The following is a 15166-nucleotide window of genomic DNA, read 5'->3' on the forward strand; positions in this document are numbered from 1 at the left end:
CTGCAACATCCAGTCATATCCCAACTCTGTTTCTCAGTGCCTTGACTGATAAGGACCAGTGTGCAAAACCCTCCTTTCACCACCCCAACCCATGTCTACGGTTTCAATGAACTAAGTACTTGTGCTCCTACGTCCCTCTGTTCTTTTGCATTTACTGGTGCCCTACCATTCATACCTACACTGACTTTCCAAAATGCATCACCTCACACTTACCTGATTCGTCCCACTTCCCTAGTTGATCAACATCCCCCTGCAATCTACAATAATCTTCAGTATCAGCATCTCGTAATTTCGTATCATCCACAAACTTACTGATCTTTGCATTTGAAGCCGAATTATTTATATAAATCATGAATAATAAGGGACCAACACTGACCCCAGTGGCACAACACTACTCACCAGCCTGTATTCTGAGAAACTTTCAAAAAACATCCTCTGCTTTCCACCTCCAAGCTAATTTTGAATCTACCTCACTAGTTCTCCTGAGGTTCTATATGACAAACATTGAGTGTCCCAGCAATCATCACTATGGTCACAAGATTTTAATCACTAAAACAACCTTCTGCTTCACTCTATGTCTCTTACTACAAAGCCACATTGGATCTAATTTGCCAACTTGTCTTGAATCTCATGGGTCCAATCTTTTGGTCCAGCCTTTCATGTGGGACCTTGTCAAAGACTCCAATTCAATGGTCAACAACTTTTACTTTTTACCAGGTTACTTGTGAAACACTGAAGAGCAGGCAAATGGGAGATATAATTACAGCACCTGACAGTCATTTCTTCTTTTTTTTAATTTTATTTTTATTTGGATAAGGAATTCACAAATATCATGTACTTTTTTCACACATATAACCTTTTCCATTTTTTTATATGTATAAAACTACAATTATTTACACATTCTTAAGTACACATTGAGATGATATAAAAGGAAAATAAACATTTAAGTAGATAATTATGTACTGTGGTAAATCTAACCTATTAGGCTAAGTAATGGAATTAGTTGTTAAGAAAAATGGTAATAATAGTTTCCATATAACCCTTCTGGACCATTTCTACTGGTCCAAAATGTTGTATATAAGCCTATGTATCAACCATTGTAGGTGTTTATATCCTAATTTGTTCATGCTTGCTCCTGCCCGCAGACATAATTATCCAATCCCTATGTACTTATTTACTTAATTTTTTCATTTTTTTATCCCTTTCCCAAATCTTTCCCTTTACTTGTGTTAATTCTCTATTTTCCAAAAGAAAACAAAAAAAAACAAACATTTAGACTAGGGGTGCTTACGTTAGCAATATTACTGTGTTGATGAGAAGAGCAGTATAAGTCATTAGGAGAGTCATCTAAAGTCTGCTCGCATTGGGGTTATATATTCAATCCATTTATTCCAGATTTGATAAAGTTTTTCTTTTTGAGTTCTCAGGGAGTAAGTCAACTTTTCCATTTTAAATATTTCCAAGATAATTTCGTACCAATCTTCTAATGTAGGTGGTATTGGATTTAGCCATTTTCTAGTGATTGATTTCTTACTTGCCGCTAAGAGGGCCTGCAGCAACTTTATATCTTCCTTCTGTTCAAGAAACAATACATGCCCCAATAAGAGCGTCTCAAAGTTCAGAGGTATCTGGGACCTAAGTACCTTAACTAATGTTCTATGAATACCTTCCCAAAATAGACTTAATTTAGGGCAATCCCAAAAAATATGAAAATGATTTGCCTCCTTGGAGCCGCACCTTCTCCAACACATCACATTTGTATCTTTATATTTTTCCTGATATGGGGTCTTGAAGTATCTTATAATGTTTTTCCAACAATGTTCTCTCCAAGTCAAAGAATTAGTCGGGGACCATTGAAAGCTGCAGATTTTCTCCCAAGCCTCCTCTGAAAGTACCAACCCCGCTTCTTTCTCCCACTTCTCTTTAATATACAGTGTATTTACATTTTTAGCATGGGAGAGTGCATTATATAATCGAGAAACTGATTTACTAGGTATTGAACTGCAAGCCGAATTCAGAATCTTGAAAAATTCTAATTCTACTGTTGATAGGTCTGTATATCTACAACTCTGGTTAACATAGTTTCGTACTTGAAGGTACCTAAAAAAGTCATTATGTTCTAGGCCATGTTTGTCCTGCAGGATTTGGAAACTTTGTAATACTCTTTTATCTATAAATGAGAGGTAGGTTGTAAGACCTTTCTTTATCCATAGCTCAAATCTTTTATCTCCTCTGTTGGGAAGGAATTCGGTATCATATGCACACCATCTAAAGAGTTTTAACATGTTATTAATTCCACATGAATTAACCACCTTCTGCCATACTTTTAATGTAAGATTTATCCAAGCGTTTTTAAATTTTTCCAACTGGGCCATCAATCCTTTGTCAGCTATTGAGGCCTGAAGAGGAAAACTGTCAACTAATCCAAATTCTATTTCCTTCCATCTAGCCTTATATTCCCTATTACACCAATATAACAGAGGGGTTATCTGTGAGGCATAAAAATAATTTCTCAGGCAAGGAAGAACCATACCTCCTCCTTCCTTCCCTAACTGTAAGGTGTTATATCGAATTCTAGGTTTCTTTCCTTGCCAAATGAAGCGGGCAATCCATTTGTCCCATTCCCTGAATTGATTATCATCCACCTCCACCAGTAAAGTACGGAAAAGATACAATAACCGAGGAAGAATATTCATTTTTATAGTATTTATCCTTGAATTTAAACTTAAAAAGGGGATAAGATTCCATCTATGCATATCTGTTTTTATCTCTGAGATTAATGACCCATAATTTACCTGTGACAGCGTTGAAAGATCCTTTGGCAGGGTTATTCCTAAATATTTTAATGATTTAGCTTCCCACTTAAGATCATATGTATCCTGCAATTTTTTGGATGGTGTATAATTTAGGGACATAACCTGCGTTTTCTTTACATTTATTTTATAACCTAATATTTTCCCAAAGTCATCCAACAGTGTAAACAGTCCTATAAATGATTTTTCTGGTTCACTCAGATAGACCAAATCATCATCTGCGAATAACGCCACTTTCTGTTCAATCCCTGCCACCTTGATATCTTTTACGATTTTGCTCTGTCTTATTAGTTGGGCAAGCGGTTCAATATATAGCGCAAAAAGGAGAGGAGAAATTGGGCATCCCTGTCTAGTGCCTCTCTCTAAGATGAAGGAGTCAGAGAGGTCCCCATTTATCTTAATTCGGGCTGTAGGGCTGTCATATAGAGTCTGAATTACTTTAATAAACTTTTCTTGAAAGCCAAATCTGCCTAACACTCTGTATAGGAATGCCCAACTAACCGAATCAAAAGCTTTCTCAGCGTCCAATCCTACTACCATTGTCTCTGTCTCGTTCTTATTAACCTGTTCTAATATGTGCAGAGTTCTCCTTATGTTGTCCTGTGTTTGTCTTTGTTGAATAAATCCAGTCTGGTCTAAGTGGATTAGGCCAGGTAAAAGCTTTTCCAATCTGCGCGCTAATATAGATGTAAATAGTTTGTAATCTAAATTAAGAACACTAATTGGCCGATAATTGCCACATTCTAGTTTATCTTTACCCTCTTTAGGAATAACTGAAATAATCGCTTCTCTCCAGGAAGGTGGAGTTTCTCCTCTCTGCAAGATCCAATTAAAGCTGTTAAGTAGTAATGGGGCTAACGTGTCTTCAGGGACTTGTACCACTCTGAGGTAAACCCATCAGAACCCGGAGACTTTCCAGCCTTTAACCTAGAGATGGCCACGTTCAGTTCTTTGACAGTTACTGGTTCTAATAAACTTTCATTTTGTAAATCTGTAAGTTTAGGTAGATCTAAAAAATTCAATACACTGTCTATATAGGGCTCATTGGGGGCCCGGGGTTGGGAGTACAGCTCTCGATAATATGTTTCAAAACTCTCTTGAATTTTCCCTATTGTACTCTCCACAAGCTTTGTCTTTGGATTCTTTATTTTATGAATTGTATTGTCTGCTTGTTGTTTTCGTAATTTATATGCTAATAATCTAGCTGATTTACCTCCTACTTCATAATTCTTTTGTCTCAGGTAAAGAAAATTTCTTTGAGTTTCCAACGTATAAATATCGTCAATTTCACTTTGCAATTTCCTAATTTCCTGTTTTCGATTTGAATTACTTTTGTTGCTATCTACAACTTGAAGTTGTTTTAATTTTCCTTGAAGGTCTGCTAATTTTTGTGCATTGGTTTTTTTCATGTGAGTGGTAATGGAAATAATTTTCCCTCTCAGTACAGCTTTCAATGTATCCCATAAGATCACTGGTGATGTTTCTCCCGTGTCATTAAGGTCTAGATATTGATTTCTCCCCTTAATCTCTCCATTACTTTCGGGTTATTGAGTATATGTGAGTTTAGCCTCCATAGTGTTTTCCTCATTTTCCTTTCCAGGATTAGAGACATAGAGACTGGGCTATGATCCGACAGATCAATTGTTGCAATATTACAGTTTTTTATCCTGAGTCTATCTGTATTAAAGATAAAGAAATAGTCTATCCTTGAATAGGCTGAATGAGGGAAAGAGTAATATGTATAATCTTTACTAGTAGGGTGTAATTCCCTCCAGACATCTATAATTCCCAACTCCTCCATCAATGAATTCACTTTCCGAGTCAGAGGTTTATTCTGAGTAACTATTCTTGAAGAATCTAATATAGGATTTAATCTAATATTAAAATCCCCTCCACAAATTACTACCCATTGAGAACTGACCATTAGGTCAAAAATGTGTCTATAAAATGACCATTCACAACCTGGAGGAGCATAAACATTCAGCAATGTTATTTCTGTACCTTCTATTCTTCCTGTGATTTTTACGAACCGTCCTTCTTTGTCTCTAGTCTCTGAAATATGTTCATAATTAAGGGTACTTGATTATTAAAGTAGCTATCCCTCTTTTGTGACTCAATTTATATGATGAATAAAATACATGCTTAAAGCCCATTCTTTTTAATTTTCCATGTTCAGATTGGCTCATATGTGTTTCCTGGAGGAAAGCTATTTGTGCCCTCTCTTTTTTCAATTTAGACATAATCTTATTTCTTTTAATTGGATTCAAAACCCCATTAACGTTATAGGAAATTATTTTTACCAATTCAGTTTGCATTTTTCTCTAGTAGAAAAAAAAACTCTCCTTTTCTAACCAAACAGTAAGCAATCCCTTCTCAACAGTAAACCAAGACATATAACCACACCCTAGACATTTTTGAACGTGCAACATTTGAAAATTTTTCCCGACTTCCTACAGTGAGGCCTGAGCACCGACCCGCCTCAGTTCAGAGGGATAACCTCTATCTTCACCCTGTGTTAGAGGGCCCTCAGCAGTTTGAATAATCATAGAGAATTTTCTCCTATTTATGTCTCGACCATATTGCTATCATTCAAGTTATTCCGTCTAGTTTATTTTCAGTTACCAGTTTTCATTTTACCTTTAAGTCTGATTTACTCTTTTCAGTCATTTCTCTTAATTAATCTGTGTTCTCTGTACATTTGCGTCTGAATATTTGCAGCTTTTCCTTGTAGTTTGACACACTGGTTCGAGTGGAGCGTCCTCACCCCACTAACTGCCACGACTTCTGCCTCTCCAGTAGCGACTCCGGTTGGGTGATAACTTTAATAGGTAGTCCCCGATCCGCCAGGTCCAATGTTGCCTCCTCCACCGTAGCGTAAGTTTTTGTCCCTTCGTCGTAAAAGACTCTCAGCCGAGCTGGATACAGGGTCTGCAATCTGATGTTGTTTTCCTTCAGGACTCTCCGTGTTTCCGTATATTCCTTCCGTCTGGCAAGAATCCCCGGTGTGTAGTCGTGGTCTAAACTGATTTTACAGTTGTTCCACATGAAACCTTTCTTTTGCCATGCCCTTTTAAGCACCTCTTCCTTCGTTCTGTAACTGAGAAATCTGTCCAGAATCGATCTGGGCTGGGCGTCTGCTGGAGGCTATGGTGCCAACGCGTGGTGAGCTCTTTCCATCTGTAGGTCTTTTGCGGCCGGTATATCAAGGTTCTCTCTAAGTAGCTTCTCCACGAAGGGAATCATCAACCTGGGTTTACCTTCAGTTCCTTCGGGAACTCCGTAAATCCTCACATTTTCCCTTCTCGAGCGGCCTTCTTGATCTATTAGTTTCCACTGGAGCTGGTCTTGCAGCTTCAGCATTTCTGCTATCACCTCCTCTGCGTTTTGTAGCTTCTCTTCAATTCCAACAATCCTTGCTTCGGCTTCATCTATCCGCGAGTTAGTTTTTACTATTTCTCCTTTAATATCTTCCAGCTGTTTGCTGTTATCTTGTCGGAACTCGCGAATCTCTCCGAGAATCAAGGACAGAGTCACTGATTCCCCCTCATTATCTCCGTCCTGGCTTGCCGTGGGGGAGCTAGGCCCGTCGCCTTGCTGCGTCTCTTTATGTTTATCAGCCTTCGGAGCAGACTTTTTAATCTTGTTCTTAGACATCATCCTTGCCCCTTTTATTAATATAGTTATGCAATATTAAGTATTTGTCTAAATTCGATTATGGGGCAGTTTACTTTCTTTTTTGTCGAGAGACCTTTTCCTTACGCCGCCATTCCCTTGATGCCCCGGAAGTCCCCCCCGACAGTCATTTCTTCTATGGTGATCCAGCACGTAAATGAGAAATGATTGAAACAATTCTAAACCTCACTTCAAAAGAAAAACTTAATAGAATGAAAATAATAGAATATAAAATAGGATAAATTGAGACAATGTATGATTTTGTTTAAAGAGCAATAATTTTATCCAAACAACAGAATTTCAGCAACTCAAATTTAGAAATTATTAAAAGCTGACAGATATAAAATATGAACAAAAGGACCGGTGAAATATTGGTCTTCATCAGAAGGGGCTGGTAAATAGTACAAATTATTGTACTGTTCTATAAAACTTTGATCTTAACTCCCAACATTTGAAATATACTCTCCTAAACGTAATGAATGCTGAAGTAATTGAATATCGACTGTGATCAGTAGACTTCTTTGGTAAGAGTACTAAGGAAAATGGAGAAATGGAGTTGAGGTACATATCAGCTATGATTTAATTTTATAGTGTGTCGGGTTAAGGGCCTGTTCTTATCCTGCAATCCCTGAGTCCTATCAGTCAATGGGTCACCTTCCCTTGTTATCATATGTCCATTCTTAGTCCACATCACCTACACTCTCCCCCTCTAACCCCATCTCCCATTACTCTCTGTCTGATCCCAACCCGCAAAACTAGTACAGTTCATGCTGGCATCTGCTGTCCTCAGGCAATTGTAATCTCATGTTGAAATCAGCACTGTTCTCAGAATTAGAGATCCAGGCCTGCAGTACGAATAGCTTAGTGAAGCATGTAGTGAGCAAAACTGACTACATCATGAAGAGAAGAGATTTGCACCACCAAGATCAGAACGTAGGCACATGCATGGACCCTGGTAAGACCCCACTTAGAGTACTGTGCTCAGTTCTGGTCGCCTCAGTATAGGAAGGATGTAGAAATCATAGAAAGGGTGCAGAGGAGATTTACAAGGATATTGCCTGGATTGAGGAGCATGCCTTATGAAAACAGGTTGAGTGAACTCGGCCTTTTCTCCTTGGAGTGACGGAGGATGAGAGGTGACCTGATAGAGGTGTATAAGATGATGAGAGGCATTGGTCGTGTGGATAGTCAGAGGTTTTTCCCCAGGGCTGAAAAGGTTGCCACAAGAGGACACAGGTTTAAGGTGCTGGGAAGTAGGTACAGAGGAGATGTCAGGTATAAGTTTTTTACGCAGAGAGTGGTGAGTGCATGGAATGGGCTGCTGGCAACGGTGGTGGAGGCAGATATGATAGGGTCTTTTAAGAGACTTTTGGAGGTACATGGAGCTTAGAAAAATAGAGGGCTATGGGTAAGCCTAGTAATTTCTAAGGTAGGGACATGTTCGGCACAACTTTGTGGGCCAAAGGGCCTGTATTGCTGTAGGTTTTCAATGTTTCTATGTTTCTAATGCACAGTCCTCACACACGTGTAGGCCTGTGGAAATATTGCAAAAAATACCAAGGAGAAATGAAGCAGATCTAGAAGTCTCTCCTGGTCTGTGTGGGGTTGGATGGTGTGGGTAGCTCTAATACTTGCATTTATACAGTGCCTGTCACAATCCCAAGACATATCAAAACATTTTACAAGCAATGAAGTACTTTTGCAATGCAGTCACTGAGGGTTGCAATGGATCTACGACTTACAGATCAAAGCAATGACTCACTAAAGAATTTCAAAATATATTTATTATGTTGTAATTTTAATTAGCAGTGGTATTATGCTCTGGCCATGTGGAAAGCAGTATTAAAACTGAAACCATTTTGCAAAAATGATCTGAGTGTTTTGGTTGATTGGCTTCATAGTGGTTAGTTGCTCTTCCTGATTAATAATGTCAACTGGCAGATACTTGAGCCCATGAGAACAATTAATCAAACAGATCTTGTTTTTTATGGTGGTCACTGAATATGACACAAAGACCTGAAGTTCAGATCTTGGATGTGCTATGTGCTACATGCAAGACCAATTATTAAATAAATTGATACAGGTTGATGATGGGCAGTTAGAGATGATATATGGTCTATTCAAAATATTTCCTGTACATTTCCCTCTATTTCCATTGTGGCTTTCCTGTGTATTTCCTGATATCCAAACTGTTTAAATGTTACTACTCTTACCCCGGCGTGTTCCCTCTATTCCTTTCCATACAGATGACCGAAGAACATACAGAGAAACTGTAAATGAAATGGGGGATAACATTGGGAGAAATGTAGAATTCAAGTCGGGTTATCGGTCATTGTCATTTTTTTTGACAGTGTGGGTTAGATGGTGTAACTAATAAAAATGTATACTTGCATTTATATATGCGAGTATGCCTTGCACAATCTCAAAACATTCTCACTGTGGATAGAGCTGTATAGAAGATTTATACTTCCTAGGTAAAATTAGTGACTCATTTAAGAATTTCCAAATACAGTATATTATGTTGTCATTTCCCTTGTTAAACCTGAGGTTTGCTGAATTATCAGAGCAAGATTTCCACACTCCACATAAAATTAGATGGCAAACGTGGCTAACTACCAATACCCTCCCCTGAGTAAGATAGTTTTGAATCCGGTAATTCTCCAGTGAATTACACGAATAATTCTACCAGGCCCTTCTGTGCAATTTGGAGGAGCTGCAACACGGCTGGAAGTCTCTTTTTTGGAAGGGACACTAAACAGATGAAGCTCAGTCCTCTCAGATACATGCAAAAGATACCATGTCACTTCTCAAAGAATTGCATGAGAGTTCTGCCAGGGATTTTAGCTGTTATTCATCCAATATAAACATTAATAAAATAACCTATAAATAATTATAACTTTACTGCATATTGGGTTTTTAATGTGCAGAGATTGGCTTTTTCTCAAACATAATCTCTGGCTAAAACTTTTATGATAAATTGAAGTCACAATAGCAACTACACCCTATCCTCGTTATATGCGTCTTCAGACTATGTGGATTCACAGTTATCCGAGGAACTTATTTCCTCAACGTCTCGGTATATGCGTCCGAAATTCACAGTTAATGCAAGGAGCACTGCCTTCCCGCCAATACAAGTCATGTGCGTGCGCCTCACAATCTCTCTCCCGCCACTCTCGCATTGGTTTTGGCAAGGTGTGGATGCACGATCTTAAACTTTTGTTGGTTTTACCTACGGTGTAGTGATTTTGTGCTTGAAATATCTAATTATGCCTCCTAAGCATCCGATGTCATGTCTTGGGCTGTCAGCCGAGAGGCAGGGAACCGCTTCAAGACTTGAAAAAAAAGTTGGAAATTAAAAACAGTGCGGCATCTACTGCCAGGAACAGAATCTTGCCTTTAAAGTTCTTTTGTTGCTTGACAATGCGCCAGCCCATCCTAAACATTTGGACAGCATTCATCCTAACATAACAGTGCATTTCCTGCTGCCTAACACAACATCGCTGATTCAACCACTCGACCGGTGTAATCCACATTCAAAGCTTACGTATTTTTTTTTACGGTGAACTATCTCTCAGATGCTGCAAGCAACAGACGATTTTGAAAATCCCGGGAGTTTACCAACGGTGAGGGAATGGTGGAAGTCAGAACACTTGGCACAAATGGCGATGGACATGGACCCAAGTTTAGAACGGAGTCAGCACTTCAGTCGTTCCCTGCTGTCAACCCTTCTTACCTACAAGCAAATTTATGCTGATAAACAAAATGCTGCTAAGCAAACAACCATCACCACTTTATGCAAATCGCTGTAATCTTTCTGCTGCCGGCAGTTCTAAGAGTTCTGTGAGTCTTCTTTCACCCTTGCTGTGCTTGATGTTATCCTGATGACCACAACCAACCACCTTATCTGTGTAAAGCTGCCCAACACCACAACAACCACTCATCGCCTGGAGCGAACACACCTGCCACTGTTGGTAAGTACTGTACACCAGAGGATGTTAACTTTCTATGATTTATTACATTGAATATAATACAAATGTTGCCTTGTGGTACTGCTTTTGCGTCATATTGGTACAAAAATGTGAGTAAGTCACAGATAAAACATATTTATGAAGCCCTCTGGAACGCATCCCTATTTTCTCCACTTAAATAATTATTCACATTATGCGATTTCACATTATGCATCAACTTCGAGGAACGTATCCCTCGCATATAATGAGGATAGGGTGTATATCAATAAAGATTTATTTTTTCTTAGCTTTTATTACATGCCTAATTTTTGCTGGTTATTGTACTTGCATAAAATATTAAAATATTTTCTTTAACAGTTATTAATTTGGTTATATTTAATGATTTAATGAATTCATTAATATGGTGCTGAAGCACATTAACAAGTATACTATCAGAGATGTATACAATCAGTGGCCACTTTATTAGGTAAAGTGGCCACTGAATGTATGCTTCTGGTCTTCTGCTGCTGCATCCCATCCATCTATTTGACATGTTGCGCATGCAGAGATGCTCTTATGCACACCACTGATTAATGCACGGTTATTTGAGTTACTGTCGCCTTCCTGTCAGCTTGAACCAGTCTGGCCATTATCATCCGACCTCTCTCATTAACAAGGCATTCTCGCCACTCATGAGATGGTTTTTGCTTTTTGCACCATTCTTTGTAAACTCCAGAGACTTCTGTGCATGAAAATCCCAGGAGATCAACAGTTTCTCAGAACTGGCAAAAGAATCATTCCTCCAAAGTCACTTAGATTTCTTTCCCATTATGATGTTTGGTCTGGCCAACAAACGAACGTCTTGACTAGGTCTTTCAGTTTTTATGCATTGAGTTGCTGCCATATGATTGGCTGATTAGATACTTGCATTAACAAGGGAATATACAGGAGTACCTAATAAAGTGGCCACTGAGTGTAGATTGGTAATGTGTTAAAGCATAATGCATCAGTGTCATAGTGCATCATGTGCTGTGCCTAAGTAAGCTGACCTGATTGAGTAATGTAAGGTCAACTGATTTTAATTCCTTGTTTTCTATAATAGCTGAGGCCTTCATATCAGCCTGACAGCATAATGCATGCTGCCTAGAAAAGGGGTAGTTGATGAGTCCAGCTGAGACATGGCTAACCTCAGGATTTTTGCTTTAGAAACAATGCTGACCTGACAATGCATGAATTGTACATTGTCAGGTTCTTGAAATAACAATATGAATATCATAAATATTAAGTTATTCGTCAACAGTAGACAAATGTCATAGAGTATGTGACAATTTTCTGGACACGAAGCTGGTCAGAATGAGCCACAAGAGTCCACATAAAATAAAAGCAATTTATAAGAAAATAAGAAATTAAATACGAGTAGAGCCCAAAGTCCACCAAACCTGCCTGCTCGTCTGAGATCATGACTGATTCCCCTGCTCCTCAAATGCACTGAATAGCCTGAGTGGGAAAGGTACCTTGCAAAATCCTCACCGTGACCTTCCCAATAAATGCTTCTTTTTCCTATTTTGATTCACCAAAACAAATTTTTAATTACAATTCAGACTAATAAGTGCCCATATTTCACTGAACTGGTAAGTTCAATGATTACCAGTAGTGCTAACTGCTCTGCCCCTTCAGATACCTTTCTCAAAATTTCCTAAATATCTTTGTTCCCTAAAAGCCTTCTTTAACATCTTGAACACCTTTAACTCCACTTACTCTCCAAAATTATGGATCCTGTCATCTTTCACAACCTTTCCTACCTCTTCTTCTTTGAATTCTTTCAATGGTACCTATACTAGTACAAACAGCTGACAAGGGAAATTAGGGATAGTGTCAATTCCAAAGAAGAAACATACAAATTAGCCAGAAAAAGCGGCTCACCTGAGGACTGGGAGGAATTCAGAGTCCAGCAGAGGAGGACAAAGGGCTTAATTAGGAAAGGGAAAAGAGATTATGAGAGAAAACTGGCAGGGAACATAAAAACTGACTGTAAAAGCTTTTATAGATATGTGAAAAGAAAACGATTGGTTAAGACAAATGTAGGTCCCTTACAGACAGAAACAGGTGAATTGATTATGGGGAACAAGGACATGGCAGACCAATTGAATAACTACTTTGGTTCTGTCTTCACTAAGGAGGACATAAATAATCTTCCGGAAATAGTAGAGGACAGAGTGTCCAGTGAGATGGAGGAACTGAGGGAAATACATGTTAGTAGGGAAGTGGTGTTAGGTAAATTGAAGCGATTAAAGGCAGATAAATCCCTAGGGCCAGATGGTCTGCATCCCAGAGTGCTTAAGGAAGTAGCCCAAGAAATAGTGGATGCATTAGTGATAATTTTTCAAAACTCTTTAGATTCTGGACTAGTTCCTGAGGATTGGAGGGTGGCTAATGTAACCCTGCTTTTTAAAAAAGGAGGGAGAGAGAAACCGGGGAATTATAGACCGGTTAGCCTGACATCGGTGGTGGGGAAAATGCTAGAGTCAGTTATCAAAAATGTGATAACAGCACATTTGGAAAGCGGTGAAATCATCGGACAAAATCAGCATGGATTTGTGAAAGGAAAATCATGTCTGACGAATCTCATAGAATTTTTTGAGGATGTAACTAGTAGAGTGGATAGGGGAGAACCAGTGGATATGGTATATTTGGATTTTCAAAAGGCTTTTGACAAGGTCTCACACAGGAGATTAGTGTGCAAACTTAAAGCACACGGTATTGGGGGTATGGTATTGATGTGGATAGAGAATTGGTTGGCAGACAGGAAGCAAAGAGTGGGAATAAACGGGACCTTTTCAGAATGGCAGGCAGTGACTAGTGGGGTACCGCAAGGCTCAGTGCTGGGACCCCAGTTGTTTACAATATATATTAATGACTTAGACGAGGGAATTAAATGCAGCATCTCCAAGTTTGCAGATGACATGAAGCTGGGCGGCAGTGTTAGCTGTGAGGAGGATGCTAAGAGGATGCAGGGTGACTTGGATAGGTTGGGTGAGTGGGCAAATTCATGGCAGATGCAATTTAATGTGGATAAATGTGAGGTAGCAGGTTATTATCTGAATGGTGGCTGATTAGGAAAAGGGGAGGTGCAACGAGACCTGGGTGTCATTATACACCAGTCATTGAAAGTGGGCATGCAGGTACAGAAGGTGGTGAAAAAGGTGAATGGTATGCTGGCATTCATAGCAAGAGGATTCGAGAACAGGAGCAGGGAGGTACTACTGCAGTTGTACAAGGCCTTAGTGAGACCACACCTGGAGTATTGTGTGCAGTTTTGTTCCCCAAATCTGAGGAAAGACATTCTTGCCATAGAGGGAGTACAAAGAATTGATTGATTCCTGGGATGGCAGGACTTTCATATGATGAAAGACTGGATCAGCTAGGCTTATACTCGTTGGAATTTAGAAGATTGAGGGGGGATCTTATTGAAACGTATAAGATCCTAAAGGGATTGGACAGGCTAGATGCAGGAAGATTGTTCCCGATGTTGGGGAAGTCCAGAATGAAGGGTCACAGTTTGAGGATAAAGGAGAAGCCTTTCAACACCCAGATGAGGAAAAACTTCTTCACACAGAGAGTGGTGAATCTGTGGAATTCTCTGCCACAGGAAACTGTTGAGGCCAGTTCATTGGCTATATTTAAGAGGGAGTTAGATATGGCCCTTGTGGCTAAAGGGATCGGGGGCATGGAGAGAAGGCAGGTACAGGGTTCTGAGTTGGATGATCAGCCATGATCATACTGAATGGCGGTGAAGGCTCGAAGGGCCGAATGGCCTACTCCTGCACCTATTTTCTATGTTTCTATTGTGAATGAGATATGTTATCTCTGCACTCCCCAAGGTGATTTTGACTCAAATGTCTGTACTTTCTCTTCCATCTTTCCATTCTGGCAGTTCCATTTCTAAATCTTGCTCTCCCCTGCTCAACTGGTTACTCCAGTGTCTCTCAATATTACATGTATAGACTATTAAAGAAACAGTGCTGGAAACATTTAACAGATCAGGAGTTGAAGCGCGTCATTAAACTAAACAGGAGGAGGGTGAGGTCAGCAATTTGGAAAGGCAAGGATAAAGCAAAAGGGAAGGAGAGGTCAGGAGAGGTTATGAAAATCTCCAGAGTAAATAAAAAGACAAAAAGTTTAGAAAGGGACAAGAATTTAACTTCTGGTATAATGGAGACAAAATTGAAATGGCGATGAATACAGAACTTCGCACCTCTGTTTTCTGATTTATTGTTAACCTTTAATCAGAACGAGGAAAAGATCGTTAAAAGCTTTTGATCTTTGGACTATTCTTCATTTATTCATTACACCCTGAGAACATTAACTATATGAATAGGATAAACAAAATCATGCATATCTTTATCTCTCTGTTGTGATGAAAGAATATTCACTGTTCTGATTTTCTCTTGTGAATGAACCATTTTATTTTTAAATTCTGTTGCTGCAATATATGATGTTGGCTTGTATAAACTCTACCAGAGACTCAAGTTGTTATAATTTCTTTTCCCCTATTCCTAGCCTTGGGTATTCAGAAGTTTGGCTGTTAATGCAACCTTCAACTCATGAAAGTTGCATTATGTTCTGATGAACATAATGCAACTTTGCTCCATGTTCTGATGAACAAATTAAGATCTGAGGGATGAAATTTATCTCAAGTTTCTCTAGTGACTCATGTTCTTAAGAAACATTCTG

The 15166-nt window shown here is 39.1% G+C and overlaps 1 protein-coding gene across 4 annotated transcripts in view; it reads right to left on the bottom strand.

The window, feature by feature from the left end:
- The window catches only part of nr3c2 (nuclear receptor subfamily 3, group C, member 2), a 382882-nt gene that overhangs the window by 90963 nt on the left and 276753 nt on the right, over nt 1-15166 (bottom strand). The window lies entirely within an intron of this gene.

Source organism: Mobula birostris, chromosome 4, assembly GCF_030028105.1.
Source record: "Mobula birostris isolate sMobBir1 chromosome 4, sMobBir1.hap1, whole genome shotgun sequence".
NCBI classification, from domain to species: domain Eukaryota; kingdom Metazoa; phylum Chordata; class Chondrichthyes; order Myliobatiformes; family Myliobatidae; genus Mobula; species Mobula birostris.